We start from the raw sequence: 15,218 nt of genomic DNA on the forward strand, positions 1-15,218 counted from the left end.
ATATACCAGAAATAATATAAAAGTATATATATGGCCAGCGTAAATGAATAAATCAAGTATCGCGACAGTTACCTGCAGGGAGGCTCGCATGTAGGCGTTCTCTAGCTGAGCCTCAGGGACATCGTGCAGCGTCCCCCATTCACCTTTGGGAAAGTTTCCCAAGTGATGGCTCATGGCTTCCCCATATTGACTTGCCAGAGGATGATCTTCAGGAATAGAAACATGAGCTGGGCCAGGAGAGGTGTGAGTACCTGCCGAGGCCCGCTTTGGCAAGGAGGGGGACCGAGAAGGCCCCGACCCATCTGCAGTGGTGCGGGGAGCGGAAGAGTGCGGAGTCGTTTCCTGGGGTAAGGAGACGCCAGTGGATGCCCACCTAGGATGCCTCCTCGGGGGTGAACGAGCCCCATCGAAAGAAGGAATGACAAAATTCCTCCTAGGCACGGAGGGGCAAGGGGCAGGGGCATCGAAGGCAAACTCGCCGCCAGGCGTTAACGGCAACATCCGAGAGGTAGCACCGCCGATATGACCGTCACCGGCTACACCCTTAGCCCTGCCAGCAACAGAGTATAAGCAGGAGTAGTTCTCAGACACCACGGTCTCCTCAACGTCCATATGGTCACCCGGGGAGGAGACGTAATCCCTATCGGCTGCTTCATCATAATTCCTTTCATCGTGACCATATACCCACGGACACTCGAGTACGGGTGCCGCTGGGGGTGGATCAACAGAGTCGGGTGACGTAAGGCATGGACCCGCAGGGACGGGCGGTGTGCGGTCAAGTGACGCCGGGCGTGGATCCTCAGATTCAGGGGAAATGGTGCATAAGGTAACTTTTTGGTCCGGGGTCAGCAGCCCGTACAAGTGGAGATTGCTCTCTGTGAAAAGGGTGCTGGCGTGCTTGCATGCCTTCGACATGGCCAGGATTTGTATTACTCGGTCATGAGCCGACCGTTTCAAGTCGGAACCAACAACCCCTAAGAGACCTGCCATCAAACGAAAGGAAATAACCACAGTAAAAAGAACTATAAAAAAAAAAAAAAGAGAATTCGAATAATAAGAGAAATTTCTGATATACGGGATCAAGATGAGGATAGCCTTACGTGGGGTGTTGAAGCTAGAGTATCGGGTCTGGCCACTATAAGTATAGAAGTAGTCTGACTTCCACGCCCCCCTATTGGAAATAGATCCCTCCAAGAGGGAACTCCCTTTAAGGGCCGCGGCTTTCTGGAGTTGGTAGAACCCGGGGGCCGATGTGTTCTCCCTCAGGGTGAAGAAGTAATGAACCTCGCTTGTCGAAGGCCCCCTAGAGTACACCTGATGGTACAACACATATAGACAGCTGAGCATCACCCAGGAGTTGGGGGACAATTGTAGTGGCGCCAATTCAAAGTAGTCCAGCACTTTGATGAAGAAAGAGTGGAGTGGCAGAGCTCCACCAGATCGGATTATGGAATCGCTGAATGCTACGAACCCCTTTGGCGGTGCGGATTCCCGTTCCTTGCGCTCTGGTATAACGAACTTGAGGTTCAAGGGTAACTTATGGGCTTTCAGCATGTTGCCCAGTTTCTTCAGGGTAACGGTAGACCTGCCGGTTTCATCAGAAGTGTCCAAGGCTCTCTTCGACATCTCGGGTACCTGGACAAAAATAGGCAGTTTATGAGCAACAGACTTTCTTAGGGTCCTAGAAGATCCCCCACATGTCCTATGTCTACCAGCTCTTTGCTTGACCCTAGGGCGCAAGACATGGGATAGGAGAGGGAGCGCGGGCGGCACCATGGAAAGGAACTCTGGTTCAACCAATTCACGACTACCACCTTCAAAAGGAGAATCCCCATAATCGGGAGACTCTTCACGACAAAAGGAAAAAGGCACAGGGGGCAAGTTTTCTTCTAGGCAAGCAATTTCGGAAAGGCAATCCTGGAAGATTGATTGTAGTTGGGCAATGTATGTCGCTTGCCGAGGGGAGAGATCAGAACCCGAGTCCCCGGGATGGAATTCTAGCTCCCTCTCCAGACAGTACGCCTTATGTCTGAGGTAAGATAGTCTCCTGAGGTAGAGCGCCCGCACACCCCCGCGGTTAAAGGGTTTACGTGCGTCGACCCCCGAGTCGGAGGAGGACAACTCAATAAATTCAACATTAGACGGACCTTCAGGACATCGCCTAGACGCCATGGACAAGCTAAGACTCGAGGGCGTGTACGCATAAGGGCGACTCTATATCTACAACACGAGTGTGAGGGTATAAGAAAAGGGCCTGTGTATGGGTACTGGAAAGGTTATGCGAGTAAAATGTTAAACCCTGAAGAATGAGTGTCGTGCAATCATCAATTCTACCCTCGTGTAATCATTGCAAAACAAAAAGGAGAAGAGATGAAGGGGACATACCTGTGGGTATACGGAGCTGAGGAGGCGCAAGGGTAGACTGGCGAAGGAGCAGGAGCAAGACCGTTGGAGCAAGGGAATGCCCAGCGTCACCACGAAGCTAGAGAAGAAAAGGAAACAAAAAAAAAAATTTTATAAAAAAACAGGAAAAGAAAATGAATAACAAAAAAAAAAAAAAAGGGAAAGGGTACCTCAAGAATGCTTTGGAGGAGGATAGAACCCTTGAACTCTTGAAAACAAGTTGGAGAGCATGCCACTAGGCTAGGCAAGTCTTGGTGTAGAGAAGTGGTTTCAAGCCTTGGAGTATTTATAGGGAAAGTTAATGCTCCCTAGCCATTGGATCTATTTCCCTATGAATGGTGGAGATCAAGAGTATGGGTAACCTTGGGATCCACGATGGAGGATGATTGGTCCTTATGTAATCTTAGGAACTTTCATGGATTCCCCAAGTGTTAGGTGGCTATTGTGTTTCTTTGAACACTAAAAAGAAATACAACTCCAAGCCTCACCTCGTGCTTCTTCGAGCGACATTGGAAAATTTCCAAGGTTAAGCCCCCCCAAGGTTGGCCGTGCATGTCAAGCAAGAGAAATGGAGAAAGTCTACAAACACACTTGAAAGTGTACTTATAGACTCGGGGGGAAGTGTAAATGTGGAAATTTTTCCTTGTGAGTTCTATTCACGAGTGAAGCTCTATACTACGAGACATCCTAAAAGGGCGTCACATGATGGTGATAAGAGAGTCACCCTCACTAGGCGAGGGCCTTCGGCCGCTTGCCAATCCAAATGTCACCCTCGCTATGCGAGGGTCCCCAGCTGGTTGTCCGCGTGCGCCCCGTTCCATCAGGCACCAAGCCTCGCCTGAACTCGGGAGAAGAAGGTTAGCCTCGCTACGCGAGGCACCCTCGCTACGCGAGGCACCCTCGCTACGCGAGGCACCCTCGCTACGCGAGGCACCCTCGCTACGCGAGGCACCCTCGCTACGCGAGGCACCCTCGCTACGCGAGGCACCCTCGCTACGCGAGGCACCCTCGCTACGCGAGGCACCCTCGCTACGCGAGGCACCCTCGCTACGCGAGGCACCCTCGCTACGCGAGGCACCCTCGCTACGCGAGGCACCCTCGCTACGCGAGGCACCCTCGCTACGCGAGGCACCCTCGCTACGCGAGGCACCCTCGCTACGCGAGGCACCCTCGCTACGCGAGGCACCCTCGCTACGCGAGGCACCCTCGCTATGCGAGGGTGAGGCTTTGGTTTGGCGTCCGTGCCCCTAGCCTCGCGACGCCTGCACCCGGGGAGAGGAGAGGCAGCCTCGCTATACGAGGGACCCTCGCTACGCGAGTGTGCTGCCTTGTTGCGGCGCTCGTACCCCGAGCCATGCCTACACCCGAGGGAAAAGGACCAGCCTCGCTACGCGAGGTACCCTCGCTATGCGAGGGTTTGGCCTTGCTATGGTCCCCATGCTGCGAGCCTCGTGTCCATGTGACCTGCATAAGCCGGCCTTGATCCCTGGCACCTTGGCTTCTCAGGACACGCATAGGTCGAAGCCTCCTTGACATAGGCATGGGGACCACTTGGAGGAACCTTATTGATATGAAAAATGAACATGGGGGATTGAATGGGGATTGATGAGGACGACCGAGTACGGAACACGTGCGCTGACACGGGGTGTACGGTTGTGAAGAACAGAGGCACGACCCTGTGACCTGCATCTGAGGAGTAGTGGCGGTACGGACTTGTACGAAGAGTAGTGGTACCACTTGGACACCCCCGACCATACGCCAGAGCCGACAGTACTATGTCCTAGGCCACGGTTCCGACACCATCAGGGTAGACACCACTACGCCTTGAGCCACTACACTATCAGAGTACCTGCGTACGTCTCTGTGGTCTGGGACTTGTTTGTATCCAGGGCCAATAGAGCCCCCCCTATAAATAGGCTCCAACCCCTCAGGCTAAGGGGTTGGAAAAACTGAGTGTATGAAAGAGACTTAAGAAATATATGCTTCTGGTTTTCATGGTTGCCTGAGTTTTCTTCTGTTGAGTAGAGTTCTTTCTATCTGATTCAAAGCTTCCTATAGTATAGAGATTCCAGTTTTCTAACCATCAATCGTTGACGAGTTCTTACCGTCAACACCTGCTTTCTGTACTCTTTTTTACTTTCATTGTTTGGAATAATCATTATTCATCAATGTAATGAACACTATGACTTTAATTATCGTATTTACATTATTTGACATCATGTTACAAATATCTTGGGAAAAACTTGTCTTGTTAACCTGGTTATTCTCTTTGTCACTTTCAAAAATCTGTTAATTTTCACCCTTTGCTATGCTAATAATATTAATTTGACAACATGTAACATTAGAGCCGGAGAAAAGCTATTGTTGGTAGAGGTCTATGCATTGCAGAATATTGATACTAAGAGTCTAAGAAAATGAAGGGCAGGGAAATTGCTTGTTCCATTTAGTTTATTTGTTAATTGTTCAATCATTATTACGAAATAGATCTTAATGATTAGTGGGTTAAGGGTCCTTTATTTGAAGTATCGATATAACAACAGGAGGGAGAATAGTGTAATATATATATCAATGAAAGAGTGGTTATCCAAATAGAAAAAGTAGAGAGTGATGTACATCTTGAGGAAAGTTTGAGAAATGCTGAGATGACATTAGGCATCAAATTAGATTAGAGCAAGGCCAAATAGTTCCTAGGTCACATCGCAAGTAGTTTAGTATTGGATCAGTATCTAAGCTACATAACTGTGAAGAATAAAATCCTTTTTAAAAGGTTTTTAACATGCCATAATTAGCATTTGATGTGGCATATTGAAATTTCGTATCTATATGCTTCTTAGATCAGTGTTGTGGAAGAAGAAATATCTAAAATACCAGACCATTCTACCATTGTTTTGCCTAATAATCTCTTCCATCACGTATGTAATTTGGAATGAAGCAGTTGATTGGTAGTCTTCCCAGACTTTGAGTGTAATTGTATCCCAAATAAGCCTTTTGCTTTAATTTTCTTCCAAAAGAATTCCTGTTTAATATTTCTGAAAAAGCTAGGACAAAGCTGAGGTTTGATTTTCAAGCTCTAAATGAAAGTTTTCTTTTTGATCAATAATAGTAGTAATGTGACGGCTTGGAGAGAAAATTTTCAAACATGTTTACATTCAATAAAAGTTACTAGATCTTCTTTGAAAAGATAATGGGCCAACAACAAATGTCTTACTGATATTATTGCTAATTTTTTCTTGATCACTTGTATTATTTTCTAGTTTTAAAATATTGTATCCTTTTTTCTGCCTCTTTCTCTTGTTGTTATCTGCACAACACACTAGTCAGTCTTTGACGATGTTGGCTTCTCATTCTTAGTCTTTTTGCATAAATAGGTATTCCAAGATCCAATTCAATTGGAAGAGTTTCAGACGCTGCTGCTATTGCCACTGACAACTTTCCAAACACATAAGAAGCACTTCGTAGAGGAGAATGTGGCATCATAAGAAGCCTGGTTCGGGTATTAGAGGTACATTAAATAATCTCTTTTTCTTTTCAAAAGAAAAAACTGAAAAACTAGTACTTTTTAAAATTTTCATTATTAAATTTATGTTTTAGGGTGGCCTTGAAGGCAAAAGGCAGGTAGATAAAGTCATCGACAAGTGTGCCTCCATGCAGGTATAACTCTTCAATCCCATGCTGCACCTTTTGACTTCAATTTTCTTTCTAAACATCTATTTAATAAGAGATCATCTAAAATTATCTGTTTTTGCCAGAAAATCTCTTTCAACCATTTCTTGCTATTTCTTGGCATTTTAAAAAAAATCTGTTTAAAATTAAAAGTTTGTTGAACTCATGAAACCATTTGTTGAAATTTTACAGAACTTACGTGAGGCAATTGCCACTTATCGCAATAGCATTTTACGTCAACCAGATGAAATGAAAAGGGAGGCGTTGCTTTCATTTTTTGTGGAGTATCTTGAGAGATACTACTTTCTTATATGCTTTGCTGTCTACATTCATTCAGAGAAATCAGCCCTTCAATCTAAATCTGTTGGTAATAGCAGTTTTGCTGACTGGATGAGAGCGAGACCAGAACTCTATAGCATTCTTCGCAGGTATTAACAAGTGCTTATCATATCTAGTTAAATAAATTTGAAAAAATTGATAATATGGCAAACATTGAATGTGATCCCAACTGGTTTGGTTGATTATTGTTTTTTCTTTTACTTCTATGATTGATCCCAACTGACTATTTTGAGTAATCAGACTCATCACCATAGAGAAATTCTGAGCAATGTGTATTATTTGTTAAAAAAATTCCAATAATGTTGAGGTATATGACTAATGTTGAGGTTAGATAAGCCAAGGGTTCTAAGGATTTAAGGTGATTCTTTTCTACAAGCATTTGATGCTAAGTTGAGACTCAAAATAATGTTATAAATTTGCATTTCTAGAACAACTTTAACACATTGCAATCTTTCGACTTGAAAAGTGGATTGTATCTAATTTTGAGAAAGGGGAACAGGAAGGAGAAAATGTATATGAGGATTATTTAGTGGATTTCCATATGTGATGTTGCCTTTTTTTTTTCCTCTCCCAATTCATGATGAACTAGGTCATATCTTAGGCATTCTTATTGTTGGAATTTTTGGTCACTAATAATATTTCTGCAATCTGGTGCTCTTTTAGACTGCTTAGGAGAGATCCAATGGGTGCACTTGGCTATGAAAGTTTGAAGCCATCCCTCATGAAGATTGCTGAATCTACTGATGGTCGTCCTTCTGAGATGGGTATAGTTGCTGCATCAAGAAATGGTGAGGTTTTAGGCAGCCAAACTGCTCTGAAAAGTGATCACTGCCCAGGTTGCCAAAACCAAAACTTACCTGAAAGAGTGGAGGGTGCCCCTAAATTTCGGGAAGTTCCTGGTTTTGCAGTTTATGGAGTGGAAAATCCAACTATTGATGGAATACGATCTGTGATACAAAGAATTGGTGGCTCAAAAAGTGGTCGTCTAGTTGTTTGGCACAATATGAGAGAGGAATATGTTATTTACATAAATGGAAAACCATTTTTGCTCCGCGAGGTTGAAAGACCGTACAAAAACATGCTTGAATACTCGGTAAATTTTCATTTATGTCATACATTAAAATGAAATAAATAATCCAAACTTGTAATGTAGATTATTGCTGCTAGTCTAGAATGTGCATGTGTTTGAGTTCCTTGTTAAAATAGTCAAAATATGGTCCAACTATTTCACTGCAGTTATGGGAACAACAGCTAACCACAATATTTATCAATTCGTAATACATGAACTTTAGTCTTTGGCATAAAGAGCAATCGAGGTCGCCAATATACTTAGCAGTTATTTTCTGTTTTATTTTCTTTATTTCTTGCTTTTTATGTGCATGCACTTGCAGTTTCCTGTTTGTCAATGCCTTTGTTGTTGTGGCTAATTTTGATCCTCCACGTAACTAATGTATTGTGCAAAATTTTCCTTCATCTCATATTAATGTTTAGTGGCATCCATTTTTCTGGGTTCTTTTGGTTGTTTAGTTCATATTTTCTCCTTAATTAATGATGAATTAAAAAAAGAAAAGCTTTTCTTGCTGGACAGTTTTGGGCTTGCAATTCTATTCTTTCCCATGATATTGGTGGGTATTCCTGACTCAGGAATGCCAAATGACACCATCGTGAGAATACTGTTCTGCTCTGTTCTTGCTCTAGTTGATATAAAATTGCTTCTTAATATCTTGGCTTGTTATGTTATCCTTGACATTTTTATGTATTATGTGCCTTTAAGTAGTTCTCATAGTTTTTTTAATATCTTGTAGCTAGAAAATTATGCGAAAACTGAAGAAGCTAAAGTTGAGGAGCTTATAAAGGCAATTGCTGATTCCGGTGCCAAAGTAATTGTTAATGGAGCAGCAGTTGGGGAGATGGCACTTCATTTCTGTGAGCGCTACAAGTATATCACCTTCTATTGTGTTTGTTTTATTGATTAACTTACTAATTTTCAAATCATACTTGTGATTGTTGTACATATCTAAATGCTTTTGATCTTTTATGAAATCTGTCAAAAAATTTCAAGTTTTTATTATTCTATTAAGATTTTTCTTAGCATATCTGATAATTTAATTTGGAACTTTTTCCTTGCAGGCTTATGGTTTTGAAAATTAGTTAAAAATTTGAATTAAGACGATTTTGCCGCACTATTGGTGCTGTTGCTATGGTAAGTCAGCTATCATTTAATAGTACTCAATTTTTTTGAATTTTTTCCAAAATTCTCTAACAATATTCTTATTTGTGTTACAGTTAAAGCAAGCCAAACCCAGATGACCTGTGACATGTTGATTCGGTTTCAGTAGAAGAAATTGGTTGTGCTAGGGTACATAAATATTTTGTGGATTAGGAAACGATAGCAATTGCAATATAAGTATCTGGGTGTGACTCGAACTTCAGACTTTGTGTGAGCAAACCAAAGGCAGATTGTTTGAGCTACCACCCTTGGGTATTTTGTTCCTTTTGTTTTTATTATTTATTTTTCCTTTTAATCTCATTAACATTTCCCATAATGTAAATATAGGTCACTGTTGTGAAGAATGAAGAAGGTGGGAACTCCATAACCACTGTTTTATTGCGAAGAAGCACAGATAGCATTTTAGATTACATTGAAAGAGTAGTTGATGATGGAATAAATACTTACAAGGTGATTTGGACTAGTTTTTCTTTGTGTATCGATATTTATTTAGAAGAAACATTTGTCTTTGTATGGTTCAGATTAATAAGACAGATTATATTCATTCCTATTGCTCTTTGTAATTAGTTGGTCAATCCACATTTTCCCATTAGTGCCACCTAGAATTGAAACCATGTCATTGATATTACTTTTTACTACTCAATTTCTCTATCATTAGTAATTTCTCTATCAAACTAGGATTTAAGAAGTACTGTGGGACTAAAAAATAATATAAACCCTTATTTTACTAAGGAGTTACATTTTGCAATGATCTAGCTTTAAACTTGTTTATAGTGGATGTATTAGTGGCCAGAGAAGTGTTCTTCAGAAGAAACTATAATTAGTGAGAATCACAATAGGCAATAGTCACAACTAGCCATTTATTGGTCTCTTTCTGGGCTACTTTTAATGTGATTGATCAAGATAATACAGATGACGATGGATTGGTAAGACTGTAGAAATCAAAATAATTTGGTACTTTTAATTTGATATTATTGTTTTCCATGCGAGACAGAAAAGCAACACACATGTTAATCAATCACGAGAATACGTAGTGTGTACTTTGTAGTTTTTTCCTTCGTAAACTTTTGAAGTTCTTGTACTTGCTTCTTCTGCTTTTTGATACTTTTGTACTTGTTTATAAGAGAAAAATGGAAAAGAAAAGAAAGTAAAAGTTAACGTTTTGATATATTTAATATGCTAATTTAAACTTATCTCATACCGAAAAGGTGGACCAAATATATTCAATAGTAGTGGTCCAGACTAATGTCACTACTAACATCATCATTATAACAATTTGAAATCCACATTAACAAAACTAGCTAAGACAAGACAATTTGAATTAATAATGCCACAATCTTGGCAAATTTCAGCTTCAAATTCAACAATTTCATAGAGATACTCAATTTCTACAAGGCATGCATGCATTAATATAACGTTGTAGAGGGACATGCATTAATGTGTGTATATATTTTATCCCCAAATTTTAAGATCGAATTAGATAAATTTTGGATTTCAAAGGCTGTTTTAATATCTATTGACAAATTTTAATTTTGTATTAATCTTTTAGGTATTGATTATATTCTTTAGGTTGTGGATCGAATTGGCAAGGAGCATTGCAAAGTTAATTTGCAAGAGGTACGGAATTTGTTCTTTTAACTCTTATTATTAATATCTTAAAAATGTTAGAGGAGTTTGAATATCTTAAATATTCATCCATAGAGAAGTAGGTCCTGAGATTAAAATTGTGTGTTGCAGTGATAACGGAATGTTGAAAACTTGTGTGTATTAGAGAAGTAGGTTCTGGAAAATTTGTTTGTGTGCTGCAGTGATATAAGGAAGAAAACTTATTGTGTGTTGTTTGAATTTTTTGACTTGGTATTGATAGATGGTTAGGTAAGCTTTTATATGTATAGATTAGATTTTTCATTATATGTATAGATTAGATTTTTCATTTAGTCATATTGTTTTCATTATTTCCATATGTATATATTAGATTTAATTGCCATAACCCAAGCTAAAATCTTGTCTTTGATCCAAACCCAAATAGTTAGTGGCTACCATTTTAGAATCTGATTTTTAAATTAAAAACAACACTAGAATCTCTTGAGTAGATATTGTAGACTTGTGTTAGAAGTTGTCTGGGCTGTTAGGTTGGGAAGATATTGTAGATAGAGAGTGAGATTTACTTAGAGAAGAATTTGGCAATCTTTGGGAAAGGGGAGCCTCTCAATCTAACTCAACCTTGTAATGTTTAGGGTTTTGGTCTATACCAGCACTGGCTATTAATTAATAATGAGGAATTTCAGTAGTTCTCTCTAGTTTTGGTTCCTCAAAAATTACTATAAGGTTTTCAATCAAAGGAAAATCTATCTAAAATAAGTGAAACTCACTCTGCCTTACTGATTTCAACAGAAATCTCCATAATAAAATGCAAACAAGCTTTTCAAGCCACAAAAATAAAAGTAATTTACACATTCAGACATTGTACACAATATTTTACTATTTATTATCTTTAATATTGATCTCAAAATGAATCCTTCTATAATTCTTTAGTGCAGCTGAAGGAGAGCATTAACTAAACTATTTGTATAGTTTTTAGTTAAAAGAAACTGAATACGGAACTAAGACTTAGAGCAGGATTCATTATGAGATCAATACTACAAAACTTACATAATAAGAAGACCAAAATCATCAGCAATCCCTTACAATCGTGTATAGACAGAGAATATAATATAAAATCTGACTCGAAATTACAAATCTATGAAACAAGTATTAGATAGTGTACCCCAAGGACCCCCTTTTCTAGCTTGAAAATCTTACCCTTGTTCATTGTTGAAACTTCCTTTTACTGCAGAATCAAACACACAAGCACTTCCTACAAATTAAAATCAGTCAAAAAGTCTGAAGTTCCTTAAGTAAGAACTTTGAGGCAGTTTCGCAATAGACTGCCAAACCAAACCAAAATGTATTCCTAAAAATCAACATTCATGCTCATTCCATAAGAAACAGGGGCTGATATGATTAGTATAATAGAAAATAGAAAGCCATAATTTAAAAGAAAACCAAGAAATGAAATGCTTTTATTTATTCAAGAGAGTAATTAGCTCGTAGAGGGAAAACTGCCAAGACTAGAGGGAAAAAAAACTGGTAAGAATATGATGGTATGGTGGAATAAAATTACAATTAAAAAGTGTAATTTCTTCAATTAATTATAACCCAAATCTGAAAGTACTTAGCCATATGATGGTATGGTGTATTCTGATTATCTATATAGCCTATAAGTAGGTCCAAACAAAGTGAGTACAATAGATTGAATTTATAATGTATACTAATAGAAAATGGTCACACTAACAAACAAATGGCTATGTATGCTTCTTAAATTGGCCCTGAATTGTGAGATATATGACACTTATTTTGTTAAAAATGATGTTAAAAATGATGTTTAAATGCTTGCTTATTTGGTAATGTTTTGTTAAAAACAATATATCTTTGAATTTTTTTGTATTTAAAAGCAGTCCAATATTTGGTAATGTTTAGGGTCGGGAACATTTATCTTTTTCTAAAGATTACTTCTTATTCATTGAAAGGAAAATAATTTCAACAACAAGTTTCTGGGTCAGCTGTTTCTTTTTATTTGAATCAAGTAAATAATAATATGCTAAAATTAGTACATATGTAAGAAAATAGGTTCACCATAATCAAAGTAAAACTTTACCCACCATTTATATTCTTGCTCATAAAAATAAAAAATAGGAAGAGAAATAAGAGATCATAGATGGAATATTATACAAAGACAAAAATCTAAGTCTGACCATTGATGATACTGAAAGGTTAAATATTTTTGTTTATAAAAGAAAAGATGGTGATGAGGCTGACATTCTCACCCTTCATGTGATCTATTCTATCATACAAAAATTGTCCACACTCCACACTACACACTCCAGAAGCTGCTAACATGGCAATGGAATTTTGGAGGGGACCACTTTAAATACTAAGAAATATAATAATAATCTTGAGCAAAAATATAATAACAAAAAAAACAAAAGAGATCAATGTCTTTTCCTTTTCTTTCCTTTTGGTTGGTTACCACCATTTGGATCATATAACCAATTGTTTTTACAGATTTAAAAGACTGAATTAATCATATTATACTCTCAAGGAACAAGTTCTTAAGAGCACATGATGTAGAGTTTGCTGCCCACTAGACATAGTATCCATTTTTTTCTTAATCAAATTAAAAGGCCAATGCCCACTAGGCCTTTTCATTGATATATTTACAACCCACAAAACAATTGAGGTCGAAAATAACAATATGGTCAACTTCTCTATTAAACAACATTGACTTAATGACCTTTCTTTTCTTCTTCTTCTTCTGCAACTAACCCCAAAACAATAAAGGAATTCTTCCATTTTTAATCATTCATAGGATAAATAGCAAATATAGGATATTTAACTGAAGAAAAGGATCTTTTAACTGGTATGACCTGAATTTTTTTTTTTAAGATGACCTGAAATTCAACCAAGGCATGTTTTCTTTTAAAAGCATGTGTGTTAATGACCTTGTCATGACCCTGAAATTACAACCGCAAATAATGTGATTGTCTTGTCTAACAGTTGTTAAACCCAGACAAAAAACAAGATTTTATTAAGAGAACAACATCAAATTCAAATTCATTGGAGATGGATAAAAGATGGATCCAAAGATAACTGTACATGGAAAGCCTCTTGGACCAGACTTTATACGAGTATGGGTTGATGTTGATATTGTACCAGAATCTTACTTATTTCGTCCTAATCATGTGATGCTTACAATACAAGAAGCAGTTGGTTCCACAGTTGCATGGCCTTCTAAAAAAGTTATTCTAAGAGGTACATTTTCATACTAAAAAAATAACCAATGTCTTATAATCTAGTGTTTGGTTTCTTTGTTTGCTTTGGTGTAGTTGTGAATTCATTATTTTGTATGTGGTGTCCTTTCTTGGATATAATTTCCATAGAATTTTTCTTGAAGTAATTTGTGATGCTAGATAATAACAATAAAATATTTCTTTGTTTATTTTGCAGATGTGACAAGCGAAGTAGAAAAGGATACTTAAGACTCCTTGAAAGTAGTAACTTTGTTTGTTTATTTGTGTTGAAAGTAGTAACTTTTAGACTCCTTGAATACTTAAAGAACATTTTGTTGTTAATGACAATGTTGAATGTTTTAAACTAATTTGTGGATTGTTAATACAATGTTGAATGTTCTTACTTTTTGTTATTTGAAAATCAAGTTCATTTGATGATGCTAGTATATATTAGACAGCTAATTTTAATTATATAAAAAAAAATAAAATATAATAGAATAAATTAGTGTTATATAAATAAAATATATAATGACAATTTAAACATATCTAAATATAACAATAACACGAAAATTGTGTTATAATATCTATTACACTAACACTTTTTATGCAAAGAATTGTGTTATGCAAACTTCATTATATAACACAAATAATGTGTTATACTAAAGTGTAGTATAACACAAAAAAAGTGTTATACTAAAGTGTAGTATAACACAAATTTATAAGTATTGAAATTTGTTATATAATCGACTATAAATAACATAATTAAACACTTATCTATATATTAAAATAACACAGAAAGTGTGTTATCGTTGACAGTATAATAACACATCTGTATAACAATGATAAAGTGTTATGTAAAGTACCCTGACCTACGATAACATAGTCGGTCTTAACACATCAAAAAGTGTTATGGTATGTTTTGATAACACATTTTCGGTGTTATTAAAAGCATTTTTTCTTGTAGTGTCAGTACTAACATCATCAGCGTAGTAGTCGTTCGCATTCCACTTCTAACTGGAGAGTAGTCCAACATACTGCCAATAAACCTAAAGGATAATTGTTCACATTGTTCCTATATTTTCTGCTTGTAGAACTTACCTGTGTTGCTGAAGCTTGAATTAATTAAGAAAATTTGATACCAATTCTTCACACCCTACTTGGTATAAGTACTAATTCCTGAAATGTCTCTTTCCTTGATCCCCAGCTGGTAACAACCAGGCCGTAGATCAATTTCTAAAGACATTGTCCTGTATTGTAACTGGGCGTTTAAAACTCTTCATCCTTAATAGACAATACCCATAATTCCCACGATATGATGCTCTGTCTAATCCATCTCGAAGTCAAAACTTCTTCAATTACTTTAGTAATTCTTTCTGTCAAACCATTACCATCTTCCATAATGTCCCTGCTATCGAACCTATCTGTAGCCCAGTCCTGAAGCGTACCCATACCTTCCTTGTACACCCATCTGAATTCCTACTGGTCAGCTCAATTTCCATTCAGTCTAATTAACATTCCCAAGTGATATCTCGTACAATCCATGGTTGTCTCTTTAACAAATTAACCCTCCCTCTGATTCATGTCAAGGTTCCCATATGACGAGCTCTATTGCTCTCACCACGAACCTCTTTATTACTTGTGTTCCAATTCCTCTTCTAGAAGTTTCTAATTCCTTCACAGAAAATACTAATATCTTCAATCCCTCATATATTATCCTTGAGGCATGTTCCCTATGCCTAAACCTTTCCTGGAAG

The 15,218-nt window shown here is 37.9% G+C and overlaps 1 pseudogene; it reads left to right on the forward strand.

The window, feature by feature from the left end:
• Positions 1-9,238, forward strand: part of LOC133832845 (uncharacterized) — a 49,811-nt pseudogene extending 40,573 nt beyond the window's left edge.
• The last annotated feature ends 5,980 nt before the right edge of the window (positions 9,239-15,218 follow it).

The sequence above is a fragment of the Humulus lupulus genome, chromosome 4, assembly GCF_963169125.1.
Source record: "Humulus lupulus chromosome 4, drHumLupu1.1, whole genome shotgun sequence".
NCBI classification, from domain to species: domain Eukaryota; kingdom Viridiplantae; phylum Streptophyta; class Magnoliopsida; order Rosales; family Cannabaceae; genus Humulus; species Humulus lupulus.